Source organism: Zingiber officinale, chromosome 3A (assembly GCF_018446385.1).
Source record: "Zingiber officinale cultivar Zhangliang chromosome 3A, Zo_v1.1, whole genome shotgun sequence".
NCBI classification, from domain to species: Eukaryota; Viridiplantae; Streptophyta; class Magnoliopsida; order Zingiberales; family Zingiberaceae; genus Zingiber; species Zingiber officinale.
The window spans coordinates 80,828,423-80,849,452 of NC_055990.1; positions in this window are offsets into that span (position 1 = coordinate 80,828,423).

A 21,030-nucleotide genomic window follows, 5' to 3' on the forward strand; every position below is an offset into this window, starting at 1 on the left:
GCATAAGTCATATAACATGAAACTAAGCATAAGCATATAACAAGAAAATTAAGCATAAACATTCTTACTTGGAGCGGCAGGTCGGAGGCTTGATGTGTGTGTAGTGAGCTGGCAAAAACATGGCTCTGATACCAACCTGTAACGCCCGCCCTCCCTACTAACCCTAAGGGACGGGGCTACGATACTCTATGTACAAATTTTTCTTTTTAAAACAGCGGAAGACTTAAAATAATTTTCGTAGTTTAATAAAAACTTTTCTTTTGTTTTCCTTTTCATCAAATCCGAACTACACTATCATGGCCTCAATAATATGATGTCAAAATTAGTAGAAACATAACATCAAGTCACACATACGGTACTACAATTCATGATACCAAAGCATAGTTCTTTAAAAGTTTTTAAAGCAGGTTCTTATTTGGTTGCCTAGCCACTGCCACACACATCTCCTTGCCTCTCCTGCTGCTCCTCTAGCTCATACAGCTTTTTCCTTTATCTGTGGTACAAGGACAGTAAGCTGTGAGCACTCATGGCTCAGTAAGTTCCTTTCTTACTCACTAAAACCGAAAATCATAGTACAATCAATGAATGTCTCAACATGGCATCATTTCAACTAGTCATGACATAATGTAACATACTCTTTTAAGCATATCATGCAACATGAAGAAATCATAACTAGTCATGGCATATCATAGCGTAAAGCATAGCATGAAGCATAACATAATCATATCTAATCATGGCATATCGTCATAAGGAGTCATGGCATATCTTACACATGGACATATCATGGAACATAACATAATCATATCTTACCATGGCATATCATAAATCATCATAAGGTATATGCAATATGATTTTGAAAAACATGTATCCGAAAAACATGTGTATGTCTCATGATCTTTAAAACCATTTCTTCTTACATATATATACTTGAACATAATCTCAACTTAAAGGGGATCCCGGCTATGTACCACTTACATATTGCGCACAACCTATGTAGGTCTAAGGTAGCAAGTATTGAACCCTACAAGGCAACATACTAGGCCCGAGTCTTACTCCATCGACCTAGGGCACTTAGGAGTCCATCCCTAACGAGACCCGAGTCTTATTCCATCGACCCCAGGACGCTTATGGAGCCCACCCTTGGTACAAGCCATATAAAGTAAAGTACATGTCATACTTATACATATCATACATCATAAAAGCATGCATCACTTAGGCACACATCCTATCATAAAAGTATGCATCACTTAGGCATACATCATGTCATAAAAGTACGCATCACTTAGGCATACATCATATCATAAAGGTATGCATCACTTAGGCATACATCATGTCATAAAGGTATGCATCACTTAGGCATACATCATACCATAAAAGTATGCATCGCTTAGGCATACATCATATCATATCAATATGCATCACTTAGGCATACATCATAAAAACATGCATATCTTAAGCATAAAGCATATCATCAAGCATGCATAATTTAACCACATAGCATATCATGAAAGCATGCATATTTTAAGCACTAAACATAGCATCTAAGCATGCATAATTTAACCACATATCATAACATAAGCATGCATATTTTCAGCTCATATCATATCATCAAAGCATGTAAAATTTACCCACATATCATAACATAAAGCAGGCATATTTTGAACTCATAACATATCGTAGAAATTCTCATCTTGTATAGCTCACAAGCATACATGTCTAAGCATAAAAGTGTATCATGTGCTCATCCAATCATAAGGAACAATGTAACATGATTAATTTGGGTACTAAGCTTCCTAATCCTTTGGGTTCTTATCTTGGCCGAAACCCTCTTAGGTGCCAATTCAGGTTTTAAACAACATCCAAGCATGTAGAACCTAATTCATCCACATATCATTTTCATAGGAAGTATTATAAACAAGATTTACTTGGACTCTAAGTTCTCCAAGTCCTTAAACCTCATTTGGCCGAACCTTAACAAGTGTGAAACAAGGTTCTAAATGACATGAAGCATGGAAACCTTAACCATATTTATAGCATTTGTTTCAAGGAATATGGTAAGCACAATTGAGTTAGTTCCTAAATCCTATAAGCCCTTAAAATTATGTTATGGCCGAAACTTACAAGTACTCATTTAGGTTTGCAAGCAAGCATACAATCATGTGAACTTACTCTAACATCATGTATAAATTTATAAATGGCATCATACAAGTGGTCATGGCCGAAACTTCCCTTTGCATCAATTTAGGTCACTAACAACATATAGCATGTGAATTTTTAGCTTTCTACATTTCATATTTCATGGAGAGTGACATGAGCATGTTCAATGTAAGTTCTAGGGTTTCTAAGGAATGTATCCCTTCATGGATGAGACTTTAAGGTGTCCATTTGAATCATAGTTAAATGTATAAGCATGTGAACACAATCAACATGTTATCTCAATTTCATAAGAAGCATCTTTAACACATGAGGTCTAAATTTTAAGGTTTCTAGGTCTTTAAACCCTACATGGCCGAACCTCATCAAGCATGGAATTTGTTCAAATGGCATAAAAGCATAGAAAGTCATAACACATTTCATAACATGTATCAAAGTCAAGCACTATAAGCATACATTTAAATTGTGTCTTAGGTTTCCTAGGTTTTTCCTTTCTTTATATCATAGCATATGTTTGGCTGAAACCTTCCAAGTCTTTAAACTAGGTTTTAGGTGGCCTAAAGTATGGACAACCTAAACAAGTTTTATGGCAAAAATATCAAAGAAACTATACATATAAGTTTGGTTCACAAACAAGCTAGGACCCTTGTGGTCATAATTATCATATATCATGCAACCAATTTTCCTATACTCTAATTAAGCATGGGAGCATCAAAAAACTTTCATATCTTATTGTCATGGAGGTTTTGAGCATGTTAAAAAAAAACTTTTTAAGCTATTCTAAACCATCCACCTTACCATGGCCGAAACATTAAAAGTGATGTTCATGAGTTTCTATCAACATACAAGCATGCAACTCTTTAAGAAACTCTATATTCTATCATATAAACATGGTGAGTTTAAATTCAAAGTCTTCCTAACCCTAAACCCTTCCTTGGCCGAAACTTGTGAGTGGGGTACTTTTGGTTCCAAGTAACCTTCAAGTATGAAAACAATAATGGATCCTTAACCACTTATTTAGAGGGTTTTGTGCAAGTTAGGTAAACAAATAAATTCCCTAGCCCTTATAAAACCTTTTTGGCCGAAACTATAGGGTTAGGTACATCTCTAATCCAGCATCACATATATATAAAAATATCAGAGAAAACCTTCTTACGAAGCATAGAAAAATTATCATGAATCAAGGCTTATATTAAACATTCCTAGGATCAACAAGTCATTTCTTTGGCCGAATTTTCACAACTTTGTTTCTAGGTTTTAAAATCCTCATAAAATCCAAAAACACATTAAAACCACTTGTACCACAGGTGAGGGGATACTTACTTCCTTTTCGCTTGTGGTTCTAAAGTGTGGTGATGGAAGAAAGGGTCTCTTCTTCTTGTTCTCCTCCTTTGATTTCCCTTGGTAGCCTTCCTTGTATCCTAGTAGGAACCTTGTTTTGGGGGCCGAAAATGGAGGAGAGGGGGCTGAGGCTCTCGGTGGTGGAGAGGAGAGAATGTGAGAAATGAGAGAAAAATAAAATCTTCTCTTTACATGCTCCCTTTTATGTTAAGGGGGAAGAGGTAGCAAAATTGGTTTTTGCTTTCCTTCTCCCTTAGCCCCTTTTTTATTTTATTTTATTTTATTTAATTATTTGTTCTCATCATTCATGATGAAACAAGGGGGAATGAATCCCCTTAATTGTCCTCTTTAAGTCACGGCAAAGGGAGAGGAAGAGGGAGAGAAAAGAAGGAAGGCAAGTTGTCTTTCTCTTGCTCTTTTCTTGCTTTCTTTTGGCTAGATTTTACTCTCATCCTTATCATGAGTTTCCCTCCTTTGCTATCAATATATCATTCCTATCCCAACTGGTTATTACCCATTAATCCTATCATATACATCATGAGAGGTTCAAGGTTCAATCCTTAACCAGTCCCTATTTTTATTTCTTTTTATTTCTTTTTGGTTCAACATTCTACTAATATTTTTCTAAGGCAAATTCATCATTCTCATATTTATCTTAAAAGCATAGTGGGTGTTACAGTTGAATCCAACCTTTGACTCAAGTCAATTTTAATCTAATGAATCTCAATTCATTAATATAAATTGACTCAATGAATCAAATTTAAATTAAACTCATTCAAGAATTGAATCTAATTGAGTCTAACTCAATAAGTCTAATTTAAATCAATCCGAATCCAATTAGTTCATCATATGAACCTAATCTCCATCCACTTGTTCTTTGTATGTGACCCAATAGGTTCTTGTAACGTTGGCAATGTTTATAAGCTCCATTAGAAACATAAGCAATGAGCGACATCTAGCAATACATCATTGCTACCCAAGTTACAAGAAATGTCGAGATCCAACATCACCATGTGACTATTAATTGTGACTCCTCACAATATATGACAAGTGTCCTTCTATCCTAGACATCTAGATTGATCAATCTGAGGCATAGACCGTGTCATCCTCACACCAATCTAAATCTTGAACTCCAAATAGACTCACTAAATCAAATGAGCTCAATATCCTATATTGACTCATTTGGCATGGCCATGCACTTCGTGGTCTCACTCTATCAAGAATACCGATGTCTCTCCCATCATATAGGAGGGATAGATCCCATCTACATCACTCACATCCAGCTGCATAATTCGTTACATACCCAGTAATCGCCTTTATAGTCCACCCAGTTACGGGTGACGTTTGACGAAACCAAAGTACATAACTCCTTATGTAGGGATCTATGGTGACTTCAGGTCTAAGGACTAGTAGTCATACTAATAGCCACATGAGAAAGTATATGACACTCATATAACGATCCATGATACTTTCTCATGGCGTGTCTGTAACGCCCGCCCTCCCTGCTAACCCTAAGGGACGGGGCTACGATACTCTATGTACATATTACAGCGGAAGACTTGAAATAATTTTTTTCTTAGTTTAATAAAACTTTTCTTTTGTTTTCAAATCCGAACTACACTAATATGGTTTCCATAACATGATAACAAGATAAATAGAAACATAACATCAAGTTACCCATAGAGTACTACAATTTACAAAACCAAAGCGTAACTCTTAAAAGTTCTTAAAGCAGGTTCTTATTTGGTTGCCTAGCCACCGCCACACACATCTCCTTACCTCTCCTGCTGCTCCTTTAGCTCATCCAGCTTTTTCCTTTATCTGTGGTACAAGGAAAGTAAGCTATGAGCACTCATGGCTCAGTAAGTTCCTTTCCTAGTCATTAAAACCGAAAATCATCACACGATCAAAGAATATCTCAACATAACATGATCTCAACTAGTCATGGCATAACATATCATACTCTTTAAGCATATCATGCAACATATCAAAATCATAACTAGTCATGGCATATCATCTCTTAAAGCATAGCATGATACATAACATAATCATATCTAATCATGGCATATCATAGCATCATCATAAGGTAGCATGGCATATCAAGCTCTTAAAGCATAGCATGAAACATAACATAATCATACCTAATCATGGCATATCATAAATCATAGCATCATCACAACATGATAATAAGGTATATGCAATATGATTTTGAAAACATGTATCCGAAAAACATGTGTATGTCTCATGATCTTTAAAACCATTTCTTCTTACATATATACTTGAACATATTATCAACTTAAAGGGGATCCCGGCTATGTACCACTTACATATTACGCGCAACCTATGTAGGTCCAAGGTAGCAAGTCTTGAACCCTACAAGGCAAACATACAAGGCCCGAGTCTTACTCCATCGACCTAGGGGCACTTAGGAGCCCATCCCTAACGAGGCCCGAGTCTTATTCCATCGACCCCGGGGTGCTTATGGAGCCCACCCTTGGTACAAGCCATATAAAGTAAAGTACATGTCATACTTATACATATCACACATCATAAGAGCATGCATCACTTAGGCACACATCGTATCATAAAAGTATGCATCACTTAGACATACATCATATGATAAAAGTATGCATCACTTAGGCATACATCATATGATAAAAGTATGCATCACTTAGGCATACATCATGTCATAAAAGTATGCATCACTTAGGCATACATCATATCATAAAGGTATGCATCACATAGGCATACATCATGTCATAAAAGCATGCATATTTTCACCACATAGCATATCATAAAAGCATGCATATTTTCACCACATAGCATATCATAAAAGCATGCATAGCATATCATAAAAGCATGCATATTTCTAGCACATGTCATATCATGGAAAGTATGAATCACAAGCATACATGTTTAAGATAAGGGTGTATCATGTGATTATACTATCATAAGAAACAAGGTAACATAGTTAACTTGGATTCTAAGCTTCCTAATCCCTTGGGTTCTTATCATGGCCGAACCCCCTTAGATCTCAATTTAGGTAAAAATAACCTCCAAGCATGTGGAACCTAAATTATCATCACATCAATTTCATAGGAAGCATTATAAGCATGATTAACTTGGTTTCTATGTTCTCCAAGTCCCTAAACTTCATGTGGCCGAACCTTATCAGGTGTGAAACAAGGTCCCAAATGTCATGAAAGCATGGAAAACTTAAACCTTATTTATAGCATTTTTCTTCCAAGTAACATAGTAATCATATTTGAGCTAATTCCTAAGTTCTTCAAGCCCTTAACATATGTCATGGCCAAAATTTCACAAGTATTCATTAGGGCTAAAAACAAGCATACAAGCATGTGAACTTTAACTAACATCATGTATAAATTCATAATAAGGTATCATACAAAGGGTATGGCCAAAACTTACCCTAGCCTCATTTTAGATCATTAAGCAACATATAGCATGAGAACTTTGGCTTTCTACTTATCATATTTCATGCAGAGTGACATGAGCATATTTAAATTTTGTTCTAGGGTTTCTAGGGCATCTATCCCTTCATGGCTGAGACCTACAATGGTCCATTTAGGTCATGGAAAAATTATACAAGCATGTGACACAATCAACACATTATCATATTTCCATAAGAAGCATTTTTAACACAATTGGTTTCAATTCTAAGGCCTCTAGGTCATTTAAACCCTACTTGGCCGAGACCCATCAGTGGTTAACTTTGCTTCAAATAGCCTAAAAGCATAGGAAGTCATACAAGTTTCATAGCATGTATAAAGACAAGCATAATAAACATACATGTGCATTGTGTCTTAGGCTTCCTAGGTTTCTTTCCTTTTTCTTTTATTTTTCCTCATGGCCGAAACCTACCATTCTCTAAACTAGGTTTTTAGTGGCCTAAAGCATGGAAAACCTAAGTATGTTTCATGGCAAAAATTACTAAGAACATCATATGCCAATTTGGTTCATAAACAAGCTAGGACCCTTGTGACCTTACAAGTCATATATCATGTAACTAAATTCTCTACACCCTAATTAAGCATGAGAGCATTAAACCACGTTCATATCTTAATATCACAGAGGTTTTGAGCATGTTAAAATTTTTTTTAAGCTTTCCTAAGCTATCCATCTTAACATGGCCGAAAATCTTAATGAAGAGTTCATGAATTTCTTGCAATATTCAACATGCAATTCTTTAAGAGAACTCTATATTCTATCATATAAACATGGTTACTTAAATTTAAAGGTCTTCCTAACCCTAAGCTCTTTTCTTGGCCGAAACATATGAGGGGATTTCCTTTGGTTCCAAGTAACTTTCAAGCAAGAAAAACCAATAAAAGATCCTTAGTAATTCATGGAGGGAATCTTGTACTAGTTTGGTTAAACAATGATTTCCCTAACCTCTTTAAAACATTTTTGGCCGAAATTATAGGGTTAGGTACTCCTCTGACCAAGTATCATATAGGTATAAAAACATAAAGGAAAACCTTCCTACATAGCATAGAAAAATATCACGAAATGATGACTTGTTTAAACCTTCCTAGATTTGAAACTCTTCTTTGGCCGAATTTTCTTAAATTCTATTCTAGGTTTTCTAATCATCATAAAATCTGAAAATCACATAAAAAGCCTTGTACCACAGGTGAGTGGAAGCTTACATCCTTTTCGCTTGTGGATCTAAGGTATGGTGATGGAAGAAGTAGCCTCTTCTTCTAGTTCCCTTCCCTTGTTCCTCTTGCTAAGTCCTCCTTGTATCTTAGGCTTTCTTAGGAGAAAACCTTGGCTTGGGGCAGAAGATGGAGGAGAGGGGGCTGGGGTTCTCGGTGATGGAGAGGGGAGAATGAGAGAAATGAGAGAAAAATTAGAATTCTTCTCTTTACTTGCTCCCTTTTATGTTAAGGAGGAAGAAGTAGCAAAAATTAGTTTTTGCTTTCCTTCTCCCTTAGCCTTTTTCCTATTTTATTTTTATTTTTATTTTTATTTATTTATTTATCCTCATCATTCATGGTGAAATAAGGGGGAATGAATCCCCTTAATTAGCCTCTTTTATTTTTCGGCAAGAGAAGAGAGAAAGAGGGAGAGAAGGAAGGAAGGCAAGTTGCCTTTCTCTTGCTCTTTTCTTGTTTTCTCTTCTTAGATCTTTACTCCTATCTTTATCATGCATTCCCTTTCCTTGCTATCAATATCTTCTCTCTATCCCAATTGGTTTCTACTAATTAATTCTATAAATTATAATATAAGAGGTTCAAGGTTCAATCCTTGCCCTCCTCGTCTTTTTATTTCATTTTATTTCTTTTTGCTTCAACCCACTTCCTTTTATTTTTCTAAGGCAAAATCCTACATTCATATACTTATCTTAAAAGCTTAGTGGGTGTTACAGTACCCCGTACCTCATAAAAAGTTCATCCTCGAACTTTAAAATAGCTACATCAGGTGGCACTGAACTTTCGGCTTCAGGTCTTTTTGCGTGAAGAAATATTTCAGACTCTGATGGTCGGTATAAATCTTACACTGGGCTCCATATAAATAGTGTCTCCATATTTTGAGAGCAAAGACCACGGCTGCTAGTTCTAAGTCGTGAATGGGATAATTCTTCTCATGCTCTTTAAGTTGTCTAGAAGCGTAGGCAATGACTTCGCCATCTTGCATGAGTACAGCTCCAAGTCCCAAGCTTCTGTCCATTCATACTTTGTATTTTTATTGGTGAGGGCTGTCATAGGGGCTGCAATTTTGGAAAAATTCTCTACGAATTTCCTGTAATAGCCTGCTAGCCCGAGAAAACTCCTGACTTCGCTGGCATTCCTTGGTCTGTTCCAGTTATTTACAACTTCGATTTTGCTTGGATCCACCATAACTCCATCTTTAGAGATGACATGACCTAGGAACATTACCCGGTCAAGCCAAAACTCGCATTTGGAGAATTTTGCATATAGTTGTTTCTCTTGAAGGATCTGTAGTACAGTATTCAGGTGTTCAGCATGTTCTTCTGGGGTTCTCGAGTAGATAAGTATATCGTCAATAAAGACGATTACAAATTTATCAAGATATGCCATAAATATCCGATTCATCAGATTGGTTACTCCGAAAGGCATAACTATGAACTCATAGTGTCCATATCGGGTTCGAAATGCTATTTTTGGTATATCATCTGGTTTCACCTTCACTTGATGATAACCAGATCGTAGGTCTTTCTTTGAGACAACGGTCGCACCCTTCAGTTGACCGAACAAGTCATCGATCCGTGGGAGTGGGTACCGGTTCTTGATCGTCACATTATTCAGCGCTCGGTAGTCTATACACATTCGCATAGACCCATCCTTCTTCTTTACGAACAACACTGGAGCTCCCCATGGAGAGTGACTAGGATGAATAAGTCCCTTGTCAAGCAATTCAGATAACTGTTCCTGAAGCTCCTTTAATTCAGCCGGAGCCATACGATAAGGTGCTTTTGAAATCGGCTGAGTACCAGGAATCAATTCGATTCCGAATTCTATCTCTCTGTCAGGGGCCAACCCTGATAGTTCATCAGGAAATACTATTGGATAATTGCATACTATTCTGACATCTTCTAATTTCTGGTCTTTGACTTGATTGGTGTTAACCACGTGCGCTAGAATCCCCATACATCCTTTATCTAACATCCCTTGTGCTTTAATAGATGAAAATAACTTCTCTGTTCCTTTTGATTCCCCGAAAAATTCAAACTCTGGTTCATTTTCGGGTCAGAAAATCACTTTCCTTTTGCGGCACTCGATTGAAGCGCCGTATTTGCTAAGGACAGATTGCAGTAGAGTTCTCTGTTTGCGATCCGAATGAGTACTGCTTGCAGCATATGGTCCGATGGCATAATCTCCCCGGATGGTAAGGTTGTTAAGAATGTGTCCTCTAGAGTTCGGAGTGGTATATCTAGCTTCTTCATAAAAGGTGTTGAGACGAACGAGTGTGTTGCTCCCGGTATCAAATAATACTACCATTGTAAATAAGTAACGTGACACCCAGGTAGAGGCATTCGCCGTCCTCCTTGGTAGAGTAGACTACAGCTCGTTAGCCAATTCAATCTTCCTTGGTGATTGAAGTCCCTTCTGGAAGTCTCAGGTGGTCCGCTCGGGGCACTCCTCTGTAAAAGTTGCTGAGTTGGTGCACGAGGTTGAGTTGGGCAATTTCTCGCTAGATGGCCTTCCGCTTATAGCACTTTACGGTACTTAGGAGACATACTCGAATGCATCTTCCCACGTGGCATGAGGGTACTTGGTCCGCATGGCGGACCACCTTTTGTTTTTTTCCACTGTTTCCTCATTCCACTTGAGTTTCCTTTCCAGTCAGTTATGGTATTGTGTGATTTTTGTCCTCCGGTCAGTGCTTGGTTCATGCCCTTGTTCATTGCTTTCTGGTAGTGCTCGGTAATTAGGGCACTGCTGACTAGCTCCTCTGCAGTCTGCGGTCTATTAACTCCGCCGGCTACGTTCAGGGCTATCTCGGGTCGGAGCATCTTTAACATTAATCGGACCCTTTCTTTTTCAGTACGGATCAGTTCTGGGCACAGTCGTGCTAGGCGGTTGAACCTCTTGACGGCTTCGTTAACTGACAGATCACCTTGCCGGAACTCAGTGAACTCATCATAGTGCTTGTTGGTCACTTGCATGTGGAAGAATTCCTCTAAGAACTCTGTCTCAAAATCCGTCCACTGCATTTGGTTTATTTGTCTTTTCGCCTTTACTCTGTCCCACCACATCCGGGCATCTCCGGTAAGGCAGAACGACGCGCATTTGACCTTCTCGTGTTCAGGCCAATCCAGTAGTTCCATTATGCTTTCCACGGTCTTGAGCCAGGCTTGTGCATCCCATGGTTCGCAGTTTCCCGAGAATGCTTCCGGCTTGAGCCTTTGCCACTGAATCAGATAGGCCTCTTATCGGACCATCGGAGTAGGAGCTGCCGGGGGCACTGGTGCGGCTGTAGGCAAAACCGGTAGTGCATTCTGATTTGCCGGTGGGGTAACTGGGTTGCCTTGCTGACCCATTAAGGTAGTGATCAGCTGTTGTTGCTCCGCGATTTGATGCTGGAGGTCTGCGACTACCTGCGTCAGGTCTGGTGGAGTCACTGTCCCTCCGGTTCGGGCATTGCGTGTCCTAACCATGTTTATCTAAATAAGGACAAATAGACTAGTGTAAGTGGTTATCGTTTTTAGCCCATCTAACGTACTGTTTTGTTTCTATCTATTTGTTCTGGTATTATTCCTAAGCTACCAATACGTAATCCTAATCTAAATTATAACTAAAAGCATGGAATAAAGCATCAAACATAAACAAGCAAAACACGAAACTAAAGCATAAAAAAAAAACATAAGGAAAAATAAGGAATAGAGTGACAAACAGTATAACATAAGGAAATAAAGCATAAGCAATGTAGCAAAGAAAATAATGCATAGGCAATATAACAAGGAAGAAAAATAAATAAAGCATAAGTTATATAACATGAAAATTAAGTATCAACATATAACAAAAAAATTAAACATAAGCATTCTTACTTGGAGCGGCAGGTCGGAGGCTTGATGTGTGTGTAGTGAGCTAGCAATAACTTTGGCTCTGATACCAACCTATAACGCCCGCCCTCCCTGCTAACCCTAAGGGACGGGGCTACGATACTCTATGTACATATTACAGCGGAAGACTTGAAATAATTTTTTTCTTAGTTTAATAAAACTTTTCTTTTGTTTTCAAATCCGAACTACACTAATATGGTTTCCATAACATGATAACAAGATAAATAGAAACATAACATCAAGTTACCCATATAGTACTACAATTTACGAAACCAAAGCATAACTCTTAAAAGTTCTTAAAGCAGGTTCTTATTTGGTTGCCTAGTCACCGCCACACATATCTCCTTGCCTCTCCTACTGCTCCTTTAGCTCATCCAGCTTTTTCCTTTATCTGTGGTACAAGGAAAGTAAGCTATGAGCACTCATGGCTCAGTAAGTTCCTTTCCAACTCACTAAAACCGAAAATCATCACATGATCAAAGAATATCTCAACATAACATGATCTCAACTAGTCATGGCATAACATATCATACTCTTTAAGCATATCATGCAACATATCAAAATCATAACTAGTCATGGCATATCATCTCTTAAAGCATAGCATGATACATAACATAATCATATCTAATCAAGGCATATCATAGCATCATCATAAGGTAGCATGGCATATCAAGCTCTTAAAGCATAGCATGAAACATAACATAATCATACCTAATCATGACATATCATAAATCATAGCATCATCACAACATGATCATAAGGTATATGCAATATGATTTTGAAAACATGTATCCGAAAAACATGTGTATGTCTCATGATCTTTAAAACCATTTCTTCTTACATATATACTTGAACATATTATCAACTTAAAGGGGATCCCGGCTATGTACCACTTACATATTGCGCGCAACCTATGTAGGTCCAAGGTAGCTAGTCTTGAACCCTACAAGGCAAACATACTAGGCCCGAGTCTTACTCCATCGACCTAGGGGCACTTAGGAGCCCATCCCTAACGAGGCCCGAGTCTTATTCCATCGACCCCGGGGCGCTTATGGAGCCCACCCTTGGTACAAGCCATATAAAGTAAAGTACATGTCATACTTATACATATCACACATCATAAGGGCAAGCATCACTTAGACACACATCATATCATAAAAGTATGCATCACTTAGGCATACATTATATCATAAAAGTATGCATTACTTAGGCATACATCATGTCATAAAAGTATGCATCACTTAGGCATACATCATATCATAAAGGTATGCATCACTTAGGCATACATCATGTCATAAAAGCATGCATATTTTCACCACATAGCATATCATAAAAGCATGCATATTTTCACCACATAGCATATCATAAAAGCATGCATATTTCTAGCACATGTCATATCATGGAAAGTATGAATCACAAGCATACATGTTTAAGCATAAGGGTGTATCATGTGATTATACTATCATAAGAAACATGGTAACATAGTTAACTTGGATTCTAAGCTTCCTAATCCCTTGGGTTCTTATCATGGCCGAACCCCCTTAGATCTCAATTTAGGTAAAAAAACCTCCAAGCATGTGGAACCTAAATTATCATCACATCAATTTCATAGGAAGCATTATAAGCATGATTAACTTGGTTTCTAAGTTCTCCAAGTCCCTAAACTTCATGTGGTCGAACCTTATCAGGTGTGAAACAAGGTCCCAAATGTCATGAAAGCATGGAAACCTTAAACCATATTTATAGCATTTTTCTTCCAAGTAACATAGTAATCATATTTGAGCTAATTCCTAAGTTCTTCAAGCCCTTAACATATGTCATGGCCAAAATTTCACAAGTATTCATTAGGGCTAAAAACAAGCATACAAGCATGTGAACTTGAGCTAACATCATGTATAAATTCATAATAAGGTATCATACAAAGGGTATGGCCGAAACTTACCCTAGACTCATTTTAGATCATTAAGCAACATATAGCATGAGAACTTTGGCTTTCTACTTATCATATTTCATGTAGAGTGACATGAGCATATTTAAATTTTGTTCTAGGGTTTCTAGGGCATCTATCCCTTCATGGCTGAGACCTACAATGGTCCATTTAGGTCATGAAAAAGTTATACAAGCATGTGACACAATCAACACATTATCATATTTCCTTAAGAAGCATTTTTAACACAATTGGTTTCAATTCTAAGGCCTCTAGGTCATTTAAACCCTACTTGGCCGAGACCCATCAGTGGTTAACTTTGCTTCAAATAGCCTAAAAGCATAGGAAGTCATACAAGTTTCATAGCATGTATAAAGACAAGCATAATAAACATACATGTGCATTGTGTCTTAGGCTTCCTAGGTTTCTTTCCTTTTTCTTTTATTTTTCCTCATGGCCGAAACCTACCATTCTCTAAACTAGGTTTTAAGTGGCCTAAAGCATGGAAAACCTAAGTAAGTTTCATGGCAAAAATTACTAAGAACATCATATGCCAATTTGGTTCATAAACAAGCTAGGACCCTCGTGACCTTACAAGTCATATATCATGTAACTAAATTCTCTACACCCTAATTAAGCATGAGAGCATTAAACCACGTTCATATCTTAATATCACAGAGGTCTTGAGCATGTTAAAATTTTGTTTAAGCTTTCCTAAGCTATCCATCTTAACATGGCCGAAAATCTTAATGAAGAGTTCATGAATTTCTAGCAATATTCAACATGCAATTCTTTAAGAGAACTCTATATTCTATCATATAAACATGGTTACTTAAATTTAAAGGTCTTCCTAACCCTAAGCTCTTTTCTTGGCCGAAACATATGAGGGGATTTCCTTTGGTTCCAAGTAACTTTCAAGCAAGAAAAACCAATAAAAGATCCTTAGTAATTCATGGAGGGAATCTTGTACTAGTTTGGTTAAACAATGATTTCCCTAACCTCTTTAAAACATTTTTGGCCGAAATTATAGGGTTAGGTACTCCTCTGACCAAGCATCATATAGGTATAAAAACATAAAGGAAAACCTTCCTACATAGCATAGAAAAATATCACGAAATGATGACTTGTTTAAACCTTCCTAGATTTGAAACTCTTCATTGGCCGAATTTTCTTAAATTCTATTCTAGGTTTTCTAATCCTCATAAAATCCGAAAATCACATAAAAAGCCTTGTACCACAGGTGAGTGGAAGCTTACATCCTTTTCTCTTGTGGATCTAAGGTATGGTGATGGAAGAAGTAGCCTCTTCTTCTAGTTCCCTTCCCTTGTTCCTCTTGCTAAGTCCTCCTTGTATCTTAGGCTTTCTTAGGAGAAAACCTTGGCTTGGGGCCGAAGATGGAGGAGAGGGGGCTGGGGTTCTCGGTGATGGAGAGGGGAGAATGAGAGAAATGAGAGAAAAATTAGAATTCTTCTCTTTACTTGCTCCCTTTTATGTTAAGGAGGAAGAAGTAGCAAAATTAGTTTTTGCTTTCCTTCTCCCTTAGCCTTTTTCCTCTTTTCTTTTTATTTTTATTTATTTATTTATCCTCATCATTCATGGTGAAATAAGGGGAATGAATCCCCTTAATTAGCCTCTTTTATTTTTCGGCAAGAGAAGAGAGAAAGAGGGAGAGAAGGAAGGAAGGCAAGTTGCCTTTCTCTTGCTCTTTTCTTGTTTTCTCTTCTTTCCTATCTTTATCATGCATTCCCTTTCCTTGCTATCAATATCTTCTCTCTATCCCAATTGGTTTCTACTAATTAATTCTATAAATTATAATATAAGAGGTTCAAGGTTCAATCCTTGACCTCCCCTTCTTTTTATTTCATTTTATTTCTTTTTGCTTCAACCCACTTCCTTTTATTTTTCTAAGGCAAAATCCTACATTCATATACTTATCTTAAAAGCGTAGTGGATGTTACAGGGTCTTTCAGTATACATTCTCTAATGTATACCCATATGTCAACTTGATATCTCTATATCCATGACTTGTGAGATCAAGTCATCGAGTTGACCTACATGCTAGTCTTATTGCATTAACATTGTCCCTGAATGTTAATACTCGATTAGGAATGATTAAGAGTAGTGTTCCCTATATCATCTCACTATCGGTTCAACTAATCGATTGATATAGGTGAGAACCGTCTACTCAAGGACATTATTATACTTAGTTTATTTGGCACCAATACAAGTAAGTATAATAGCCAAAATCAAAAAAGCCTTTATTTATATAGAATATGATACAATAAGTCCAAAATACAATCATCAATTGATTGTATCTAGGGCTCTAGCTAACAGTATACTAAAAGCCTAGCTTTTGTATAAACATTTATTTAGAAATAAAGAATCTCCGTGGTCAATATCTACATTTATTTGTTAAATGTTATTTGTTCAATTAATTTATATAGTAGACAACTTGGTGTGTGGCGTCACACACAGAAGATCATGTTGTCGGTTCTTTATAAATTATAAACAGTTGCTCGCGACTAAGATAGAAAGGAAAAAACTGTTGAATTAGTCGTAGTGTAATTAAGTATTAGTTTATCTTAACTAATAAATTACATTGATACACTTCAAGTATGTTGAGTAAGACCATTTTAGGTAAGTTCTTTATGTACTGACTTTATAAAAGAACTAGACCTTAGTTATTATGGAAGTGTGTGCTCTTAATCCTAATATAATAACAAATACATATATTTAGTATTTATTTCTTTGACTTATCAATGGGTGAGATTTAACTCGATAAGTCAATAAGCCCGATAAGTTGGGAAAAATGATATTACTTATAGTGTGTTGTTGATTATAGAAGGAATCTGTGTCCTAGTTATCTAGGTTGAGAATGTCCCCAAGAGGAGCTCATAAGGATTGTCATGTTAAATCCTGCAGGTGGACTTAATCTGACATGACAATGAAGTTGAGTGGTACTACTCTTGGAGCTAGATATTAATTAAGTGAGTTGTCAATAAATTACTTAATTAGTGGGCATTCGTTATCTTAAACACAGGGAGACTAACACACTCAAGATATGAAGGAGCTCATAATGTAATTTGCGATTGGCGCGGTAGTGCGATAATAACTCTCTAGTGGAATGAGTTATTATCGATAAACTTGAGTTGTGTGTTCGGGGCGAACACGGGATACTCAAGCTCATCGGAAGGCCAAAACCAATTTCTCCTCTAGGTCCCTGTCGTAGCCTCATTAAATCCTCAAGTCCATCCAAAGAAAGTCCCATCTTGGTGTCCAAGAAGGGGGCCGGTCCATTGCTTGGTGACCAAGCAATGGTCGACCATCATATCCTCTTAAGGGGGTTAACCCCTTGCTTGGTGGCCAAGCAAGAGGGGGCCAACTGTTGGGTTTTTCGGGCCGTAAAAACCACTTTTCGCGTCGCGAAAACCCCGAATCACCCATGCCACTGGATCTCGTGCGAAGGATAGATTTCAAAACTATGAGTACGAGTTTCAAACTATGATCTACAGTAGATCTACAAAGGAAAAACATTTTATACCTTTGATGCGTGCCCTTCGCAATCCCGCAAGTCCAAGGTATGCCGGATCTCGGAGTTGTCAACATAGACAACTCTCTAGTGATATCCACACGAACAAGAAGTGTTCCCTAACACTCAAGGATGGAGAAGAGAGCACCACAAGTGTGCTTGCACTTTCTAGGGCTCTCGGGTAGGATTTAAAAGGGAGAAAGGAGAGAAAGTAAAAAGGAATCTCATATACTCCTCTAGGTACCCTCCTTTGTGACCTTCACTTCACCCTATTTTCTTGGAACTCACTCACCTTTTTCTCACTTGCATGAAGCCCACGGCAACCTTAGAGAAGAAGGAAGAAGAGAGAGCTAGAAGAGAGCCAAGGAGGAAGATGGAATGAATGCACATTAATCAAAAAATTCATTCCCTTTCTACCTCTTGAGTGGCTGACCAAATGAGTAACTCCCACTCATTTAATGTGGTCGGCCACATTAAATGGAATGGAGGCTTGAAACCTCCATGAGGTGGCACACCATGATGATGTGGAACATCATCATTGGTCCACATCTTGCCAAATCACAAATGATGTGGCATATAGTCAAGTCAAACTTGACTTTCCTCTTCCTCTCAAGTCAAGTCAAACTTGACTCAATCTCTCTCATGGTTGATCTAATCCAACCATTTAATTCAAGCCAATTTAATATAATGAATCTAATTCATTTAATTAAATTGATTCAATAAGTCATAATCTAAATTAGACTCATTGAACACATGAATCAACTTGAGTCCAACTCAATTAGCCCAATTAGGATTACTCTTAATCCAATTTGATTCATCAAATGAATCTAATCCTCTTGGTTCATCATATGAACCTAATCTCCATTCACCTGTTCTTTGTTTGTGACCCAATAGGTTCTTGTAACGTTGGCAATATTTCTAAACTCCTTTAAAAACATAAGCAATGAGCGGCATCTAGCAATACATCATTGCTACCCAAGTTACAAGAATGTTGAGATCCAACATCACCTTGTGACTACTAATTGTGACTCCTCACAATATGTGACTTTGTCCTTCTATCCTAGACATCTAGATTGATCAATGTGAGGCATAGACCGTGTCATCCTCTAATCAATCTAAATCTTGAACTCCAAGTAGACTCACTCGATCAAATGAGCTCAACATCTAATGTTGACTCATTTGGGCATGGTCATGCGCTTAGTGGTCTCACTCTATCAAGAATACCGATGTCGCTCCCGTCATATGGGAGGGATAGATCCCATCTACATCACTCACATCCCTCTGCATAATTCGTTATATACCCAGTAATCGCCTTTATAGTCCACCCAGTTATGGGTGACGTTTGACGAAACCAAACTACATAACTCCTTATGTAGGGAACCATGGTGACTTCAGGTCTAAGGACCAATAGTCATACTAATAGTCACATGAGAAAGTATATGACACTCATATAACGATCCATAATACTTTCTCATGGCGGGTAATTCAGTATACATTCTCCAATGCATACCCATGTGTCAACTTGATATCTCCATATCCATGACTTGTGAGATCAAGTCATCGAGTTGACCTACAAGCTAGTCTTATTGCATTAACATTGTCCCTGAATGTTAATACTCAAATAGGAATGATTTAGAGTAGTGTTCCCTATATCATCTCACTATCGATTCAACCAATCGATTGATATAGGTAAGAACCTTCTACTCAAGGACGTTATTATACTCAGTTTATTTGGCACCAATACAAGTATGTATAATAACCAAAAATCAAATGCCTTTATTTATATAGAATATGATACAACAAGTCCAAAATACAATCATCAAATGATTGGCTCTAGGGCTCTAGCTAACACCGACCACAATAATTCAAACAAGGAGGGGTGTTTTTGAATTTTTAAAATCTTCTCTTTGTAGAAAACTACAAGTTTTAAAAGGGAGATTTTAAATTTAAAAACTTTCCTTATTTGAATTAGGCTACATGTTTTTAAAAGAAAGTTTAAAAGTTTTAAAACTTTCCTTTTTTAACCATCCTCATGGTTTAGAAAAAAAAGGAAGAGAAGTTTTAAAATTTAAATTTTTTATCACCGTGTTTAAAAAAAGGAAATTTTATAAGAGAAGTTTTAAATTTTAAAACATGGTTTTAATTTTTTAAAACTTTCCTTTTTTAACTCCTACTTTAGGAAATTGAAAGAGAGCTTGTTAAATTTTATAAGAGGATTTATTCTTGTAAAATTTTATATAAAAATAATATATTTCCTTCCTTATAAGGGTCGGCCACCCTTGCTTAGTGCCCAAGCAAGGGGCAGGTCAATAGGATTAAATCATCATCCAATCAAATTAAAACTAATCTATGATTGGTGATTGATTCAATCAAGAGGAAAGAAAAGGAAAAATAAAAAAGAAAAAGAAAAAACATGTGGAAGATTTTAATTTTTGTAAAAAGTTTTTCCTTATTTACCATGGCCAAGTATTATAAAATAAGGGGAAGAGAGGCTTCATGGGTTAATGAATTATTTTTCTCTCTTCTCTCTAGTCTCCTCCTTAGGGCCGACCCCTAGCTCTTTATCATGCTAGGGTCGGCCACATATTGCTTGTGGTTCTTTTATGTGGTCGGATACAAGAAGGAGGAGAAGGAGAAGAAGAAGAAGAAGAAGAAGAAGGAGACATCGAATTCTAGTCTCTTGCTTATGCTCTCTCATGATGGTCTGATCTCTCCCCTTCCCTTTCCCTTGCTCTCTTTGATTCCTAAATTGGTGGTGGTGGCCAGATTTTAGAGGAGGAAGAAGAAAGCTCTTTGGGTGGCATTCATCTTGGATGATCGTCGCCCACACGACGTGCAAGGGGAGGCGAGGAATACGGCAGAAGATCTCGAGGTCATTAACATACAAAGAGAAAGTATAACTAGTAATTTTCTTCCGCATCATACTAGTTTCTTTTCTTTGTATGAATTCCAAACACAAGAGACATTAGATCTAGTTTTTCGAATTTATTTTTCGAGTTTGTGTTTTCATTGTTTTTCGAATTTATGATTCGATTGTTCCTTTTGGTTAACTTAGAGTTATTTAAGGAAATTAAATATTAGCTTTCCTTAAAAAGTTTTGTCTAGGCAGTGGTGGTTGCTCCCATATCCAACAAAGCCATGTGGCTCGCCATGCAGTCCTGGAAGCCAATTTTGGAAATTAATATTTAATGGAATTTATAACATAGGTGGATTTGAATCAATAGTATTAAGTTCCGCTTGCAATTCAAATTTAAACCATTAAGAACAGATAAGTTAAATTTGGAATCAATGATGTTAAGTTCTGTCTGTGATTCCTAATTTAACTTCTAAAGAACACAATAGGTTATTTAAGGAAAGGTTCGACACTTGTACAAAATTTTTGTACAGTGAAACTGGTACGATTTTCTTAGGACTAACCAATAGTCTTGCTAGATGTCGCTCATTGTTGACGTATATAAAATAGTTTTAGAGACATTGCCAATGTTATGAGAACTTATTGGGTCATGCACAAAGAACAAGTTGATTTGG